Source organism: Oncorhynchus gorbuscha, linkage group LG03 (assembly GCF_021184085.1).
Source record: "Oncorhynchus gorbuscha isolate QuinsamMale2020 ecotype Even-year linkage group LG03, OgorEven_v1.0, whole genome shotgun sequence".
NCBI lineage: Eukaryota > Metazoa > Chordata > Actinopteri > Salmoniformes > Salmonidae > Oncorhynchus > Oncorhynchus gorbuscha.
This window is the reverse complement of record NC_060175.1, coordinates 75423303-75430388: the sequence shown is the minus strand read 5'-3', so window position 1 is coordinate 75430388 and position 7086 is coordinate 75423303. Positions and strand designations below refer to the sequence as shown.

General features: G+C 43.6%; 1 long non-coding RNA gene across 2 annotated transcripts; it reads left to right on the top strand.

The window, feature by feature from the left end:
- The first annotated feature begins 2618 nt into the window (after positions 1 to 2618).
- LOC124021884 lies at positions 2619 to 6645 on the top strand. Of its 2 annotated transcripts, none has more exons than XR_006836324.1 (4): positions 2619 to 2697; positions 2805 to 2919; positions 5526 to 5663; positions 6508 to 6645. It is a non-coding gene; the product is annotated as an uncharacterized LOC124021884 (long non-coding RNA). The 2 variants fall into 2 exon arrangements; XR_006836325.1 differs by having other exon boundaries at positions 5522 to 5663.
- The last annotated feature ends 441 nt before the right edge of the window (positions 6646 to 7086 follow it).

Sequence of the window (7086 nt, the reverse complement as noted above, 5' to 3'; positions counted from 1 at the left end):
GACAAGTCACTTCTAAACGCATATAGATAACCAGTGGTATTTACAGCATACTCTGTATGAGATGACTGCTTGAATTAGAAAGAAGACATAAATACTTTGAGCCAGCTGGTCTAGAACAAGAAATGAGTGATTCAAATAAATCAAGACAAGGAAATATACTGTATACCTTAAAGTTTAAACAAATTACATTTTGGGGTGGAGCGATTAAGGGAGGGGAAAGGAAAGGGTGAGTGAGTGAGGGAGAGGAGAGATTAGATGATGAGTGAGAAATGCAGAGAGAAGAGGGAAGGAGAGGCTAGTCACCAGTAGCTCCATGCAGCCTTGGTGTGTGTGACGTGTGAGGCAGAGGCAGGGTGGAGTCAGGCAGACCAGGCCAGAGAAGGGAAGGGAGTAGGGTATCAGAAAACAAGCAGCCTGTCTCTGTGGCTCTCTGCTGGGATTCCTTGGGCCTGTCTCATTGTCCCAGGTCCTGTAAGACAAAGGGTTAAGTCAATGTTTGGGGAAGATAAGACCACTCACAGTTGACAGGCAGCAGGCTCCACTGACCAGGGAGAACCAGACTCAAACACATCACACAGAGAGGGCTGTTCCTTCAGCACCCCCCCCCCCCCTTATCTCTCTCTCTCTCTGACTGTGTGTACCTTAGTACATGATGACTTTAAGCATGCACATGTGTGTAGGCCTATGAGCATACGTGTGCGCCTGTATGCCAGCCAGCTATTGCAGGCAGGTTTGTGAAAGAGGTGGGAGGGTTGCTGGAGCTGCTATCTCCAGCAGCAAAGACTGAAAGTCTGGCCAGGAAAGCACACTCATTCCTATTTGCTTTAATGTCCGCTGCAAGTTTTTCCATACTGAGATCAAGCTCAATCTCACTGCTCACCGATAAGACCGAGGACGGACTGTGTACCAATGTAAGACTGTGAATGTGTGTGCGTGTGGGTGCGTGTGTTTTTGCATGTGTGCAAACATTCTGCGCGAGATTGGTTCTATTTCCACCTGCAAGTCGTTATTCCCTTGAATGATTCTCTACTTACCGCTCTTACCGCTCTTGTCGCACACTCTCTTGACCTTCCTCAACGCCTAATAGATGGGCGCACAACCCGTGGTATTCTTGGTGAGGTGTTATGTTAGCGTGTCTTGGTGATATGCTGTATATACAGGCCGTGGGCATTTCTGTATACAAACGGACGTTTCGTTTTTGTAACGAATCAGCCTCTTGGGTAAACAGTTCATTTAAGACAGCGGGAGAAATGTAAGGCCGTCAAACTATTTATAAGCTCCCATTCTTTTACCGCGTTGATGTGGTAACCAAGGATGACAGACGGTACCAGGTCAAAATCGTCATACGATCCCCGGTTTAATAACTAGGACAAGGTAGAGGAGGCTTATTTCTGTGCCAACATATTTGAGATATGAATCATTCAAAAGGTTTTGATGATGACTGACATATGACTTTGTCACACTATTTTCTCCCCTTGTAATTAAAGGGGCAGTTATCAAAAGTTATAGAAGGCGAATCAAAGTTGTCTAAATGATTATGAATGAAAGTCTATAGGGTCCTACAGGCAACACCACATAGACTTACCATTTATCTTCAAGACTATGAGGTCATTCAAGTTGGCCTACAATAACAAGATCATCACATCCCTCTTTTCTACAATAGTGAGAAACAGAAGCAGACAGCTGCTTTAAACAATGACACCTACTCAGTCTCTGGATATTCCCCTCTCCCTGTAGTCCTATGGACTCATTAGGGCCCTGGCTGTACATTGTAACATTTTTGGTGTTGGGCTTTGGAAATGAAAGCAATCTGAAAGGTCGCTTTCTCTCTCTTTCTCTCTCTCTCTCTCTCTCTCTCTCTCTCTCTCTCTCTCTCTCTCTCTCTCTCTCTCTCTCTCTCTCTCTCTCTCTCTTCCTCTCTCTCTCTCTCTCTCTCTCTCTCTCTCTCTCTCTCTCTCTCTCTCTCTCTCTCTCTCTCTCTCTCTCTCTCTCTCTCTCTCTCTCTCTCTCTCTCTCTCTCTCTCTATCCCTGTCTCTCTCTCTCTCTCGCTCTCTCTCTCTCTCTCTCTCTCTCTCTCTCTCTCTCTCTCTCTCTCTCTCTCTCTCTCTCTCTCTCTCTCTCTCTCTCTCTCTCTCTCTCTCTCTCTCTCTTTCTCTTTCTCTTTCTCTTTCTCTTTCTCTCTCTCTCTCTCTCTCTCTCTCTCTCTCTCTCTCTCTCTCTCTCTCTCTCTCTCTCTCTCTCTCTCTCTCTCTCTCTCTCTCTCTCTCTCTCTCTCTCTGTCTCTCTGTCTGTCTCTCTCTCGCTCTCCCCCTGCTAGTTTTATCAGTAGTCCTGCTCAGTGTCCCAGCGTCATGTCTTGATGTGATTTATGTCATGGACTGTGAAGTAAACTTATCTCTCCCCGCCCCCACGGAGGGCTGGCTCCCCTAGTCTCAGCCAGCCTGGCTCCTCTACAGCATCCAGACTATGGCAGTGACGGACGGAGAGGGAGGGAGGGAGGTCGGAGGGAGTTAGAGGGAGGGAGGTCGGAGGGAGTTAGAGGGAGGGAGGTCGGAGGGAGCTAGAGGGAGGGAATTAGAGGGAAGGAGGAAATTAGAGGGAGGGAGGGAATTAGAGGGAGGGAGGTTTTAAAGCAGCGACAGAGTGGCATCTTTCTGTCTCTCATTGTCTACATTGCCCTTCAACTGACAGAGAAGGTAAATTGTCATACAGTTTTTTGTTATCACATTGGTGCAATCACACTGCTTTAATAAAATGTCATTGGCCAGTACAGTGCTGTAATATATGACACTTTTATCCAAAGTGACAACAGTCAACACATTTTGGTATGTGACCCCAGTGGGAATCGAACCCATACCTCTGGCGTTGCTAGTGCCATGCTCTTATGAACCGAGCTATGTACAGGACCACTACACTAGGTAAGTAGAGTACAATGCTGTAAAATACAATACACAATTACAACACATGTGGAAGATGTATGATTGTCATCCCCGTGAGCGTACCACCCTCCTTCACGCCATGGATGAGGCAATGATTTCAGTCCAGACCTATGTCAGGTTTGGATTCGTCTTACAAAAAGGTTTTCCCCCAGGTGCGTGAACAATGAGCATATTTACTGCGATGTTGATGGGAACCTGTGGCCAAATGCTCAACACAGGCTTGATGCAAACTAGTGCCTGCTAAATAAACATGGTTTCTTCCTTTTCTTTCATTGGATTACATTGTGAAAGATGTCTTCAGTGATCACACCTTTGATCACAAATGTGATGTCCAATCAATGTAATGGGTAGTGCAAGTGTATTGCCTAATGGGACAACAGTGTAATGTTCTGTAATTTACAGTACTGGAGCACACTACATTCAAAGGGCAAGTTTGTAACATTACCTTCATTTTTCTGCTATTGGATTAACTGGGTGTTAAAATAACTACATTGAGAAGATACCATTATGTTCCGTTTTGGTGATTAAACCAATGTACTTATGTGGTGAAAGATGTCTTCAAACAAAATGAAAGGTTTTGAATTAAGACTGGCCGCGTTACAAGTGTTACCAGCTTGGAGTTTTGTACCAAGAGTTTTGAAAATTCACCACTTACTTGTGAAAATAGCACCAAAGCGATAAAAGAACTGTAATGACAATTACCCATAGTGACTTGTATCTGACCATGTTGTTGTTGTTGTTGCGTGTGTGTATGTGTGTCAGTGAGTGTGTGTGTGTGTGTGTGTGTGTGTGTGTGTGTGTGTGTGTGTGTGTGTGTGTGTGTGTGTGTGTGTGTGTGTGTGTGTGTGTGTGTGTGTGTGTGTGTGTGTGTGTGTGTGTGTGTGTGTGTGTGTGTGTGTGTGTGTGTGTGTGTGTGTGTGTGTGTGCTCGCTAGACGTCCATGTTTCCCATCCTCATGGCTCTTCTCCCTGGTCTTTGATGTGCTTTTAAAGTGCTCTCTCTGCTTTTTCTCTCACTTGACAATTGTTTATTAGTTTTGAAATGGATTTAGAGGACCTCAGAGTCTCAATAGAAGGGAGGGGAGAACTGGCCCCGAAAAAGAAAGGAGAGGCAGAAAACGAGTGCGCTAAAGAGAGAAAGACAGAATACTGTTTATGGCTTTTTATCAGGGTTTGTATAATAGAGCATGCTTTGTGGAGAGGTATGGCGATGTGAAAGGAATGGTAGAGGGAGAAAGGCGAAGGAGAGAAGAGAGGGAGAGAGGGAGACCACCCAGGTGTCCAGCTCCTCATTCTGGTTAGATTTATGGTAGGTGGCGGGTCCACTGGTCCATTCTGAGAGACAAGTCTCCATAGCCGTAGAACTTTGATCCTCTGACTCAGCAGACCAGTCCAGAGAAATGTACTATCAACTCAAACCCTACCATGAAACCACCACCAGGACTAACAACTAGCATAATTTTGGGGGAATTGATTGATTTGATGACTGTGTCAAAACCCTGCTGATTAGAAAACCCTTATTTCCAATGGGGTCCTCGGTTAGGACAAAAACCGGACATAACACATGGAAAGAAAACATTGGCCAATGATGAGCAGCTAACTGGCCAACGTCACTATAAATACATAATCAAATCAAAAATCCAGTGGTGGAATGTTACTAAAGGTTTATAGGCTTAGGAAGGCTAACCTCGTAGTGTTTCAAGTGGGCAGCTTGGCCAGCCTCAATCTCAAGAGTTTCTTTAAGATGGATGGTTTGGTATGAAGTGATATGGTGAGTGAGTTGTGTGTATTTCCACATGCTATATAAGACGATATTGAGAATGAGGGATGTTCTAGGTGACATCTGCTTTGGAGTAACATCAGGTATGGTTTTAAAGGTAAAGGCCCAGTGCAGTTCTGTTTCCTCTGTGTTTAATCTCATTGTACAACCGCTGATGAAACTAAAACTGGAAAAGTGTGATTTTTTAAATCATTGTCATTTCCTGATAGTTGATTGAAAGTACAACTTACACAGGACCTTCTAATCAGCAGGTTTGCATGGGCGGAGTTTCGGCTCTCCATGGACGTCGAATATTGACTTGTATCACGGGTGGCCTGGCTAGTCCACATGATGAGATTGTTATGGATAAGAGAGGTATAGTTTTTATACGGTAGGACTTTACTCTGTGGATGGAAACATGGTTATTGTTACCCAGAAAGGACTTAATATTGATTTTTAAATGGCTGCATTGGACCTTTAAAGCTATTAATGTGACAATATTTCATTTCCAATCATTACATTTTCCTGGATTGAGTTCAAAGTTGAACAAAGTTGTCAGAGCATCATTCCTCCTCTTAAGAGACCCTCCTTTAAAAAGCCCCTCCACGGCCCTAACCCTCTTCCAAGAATCTCCCACATCCCCATCCCTCTTCTCAGACTCCTCTGGATGTGATCTGCACTCTCCATTTTATAATTTTTCAGCCTGTACCTTATCGGCCCATAAAGAGGCTAAGAAAACACTGTGATCCAGCCCTCCTAATAGGCCCGCATGGTGTAATTGCCTAATTGCTTTTTTTCCTATCGGGGTTCTGCTTTCTATCAGCCAGACAGGAGCCCATAAACACTACAGAGCTATTTGGAGCATCTCCCTCAATGTCACTCTCCAAGCTCAGAGCTGGGGCTATCGCTCATTGGCTCCTCTCAGGACGAATGGCCTTGCTGACAGCAGATGGGGCCATAACTGGGTGAGCTGCTGATTGCTGAGAGGCAGTCAACCACATTTCTCTGTATTAATGAACTTTTATGATCTCTCACTTGATCTCTGCATACCTATTTGTGTGTATACTTGAAAGAGGTAGTCCACTAAGTTGTAGCCTTGTTTGCAACGTGATCTCAGCGGAATTTGCATTACTCAGTACGTAAATCTGTAACACTCCATTTACTATAGTATGATATATTACGTTAAATTAGGTTACATTGGGAATAGAATAGCGAATTGGATGACGTTACTTATCATATGTCTTGGACGATGAATAGCCTAGTATTCTACGTATTCCTCTGAGACAAGGTTGCTTGTTGCACAGTAACAACAAAGGAGAATTAAGGGGATCATTTATGTTGGCAGTTTGGGGAACTAACAACAAAGGTTAGAATAATTTACGTAAAAGGTTAGAACTAAAACGATTAAGGTAAGGTGAATTTATGTAAAAGGTTACGTGAATTGGGTTATGTTCAGAATAAGGGTTAGGGAAAGGAATAGCTAAAATGCTAGTGTCCCCAACGCAACTCAAACAACCGACCTTTGGATTGCTAGGTCATGGATTATGCCCAGCTATCCACCCCAACCAACCTTCGACTTTAGTTTATTTCTAAAGTAACTATACCATTAGTAGGTATCATGCACTCAATGTCACGCCCTGATCTGTTTCACCTGTCCTTATGATTGTCTCCACCCCCTCCAGGTGTCGCTTATTTCCCCCAGTGTATTTAACCCTGTTTCCTGTCTCTCTGTGCCAGTTCATCTTGTATGTTAGTCAAGTCAACCAATGTGTTTTTACCGTACTCCTTTTTCTATTCTCTTTTTGATAGTCCTCCCGGTTTTGACCCCTGCCTGACTCTGGACTACTTTCCCGCCTACCTGATCATCCTGACTTTGTTTCTGCCTGCCCTTGTTACCTTTTGAACTGGGTTTGAACCTTTTGCCTGTCCACAACCATTCTCTTGCCTTACCCTTTTGGATTAATAAACATTGTAAGACTCCAACCATCTGCCTCCTGTGTCTGCATCTGGGTCTCGCCTTGTGTCATGATACTTAGAAAACAAGGTTCCTTTTAGAACCAACAAGGGTTCTATCACTTGCTTCATACATGGAACCCCTAAAAGTTCTATATAGAACCCTTGAATTGGGTTCTTTGGTCAGAACCCTAGAGGTTCTTCATCACTGAACCAAAATGGTTCCATATAGAACCCTGCATAAATTATGGCCACTACCATTAAATAGTAATATTTTAAGCTAAGAATATAATTTAATAAACAATTAAGTAATGGAAAAAAGAATACCAGCATAGCTTTTTGAATTTATTGTCATTATATGCAAACATTGTTTGAATGTTGGCCCACATCAGCTCTGGCTGACTTCTATACAATACAATAAAATACAATACAACC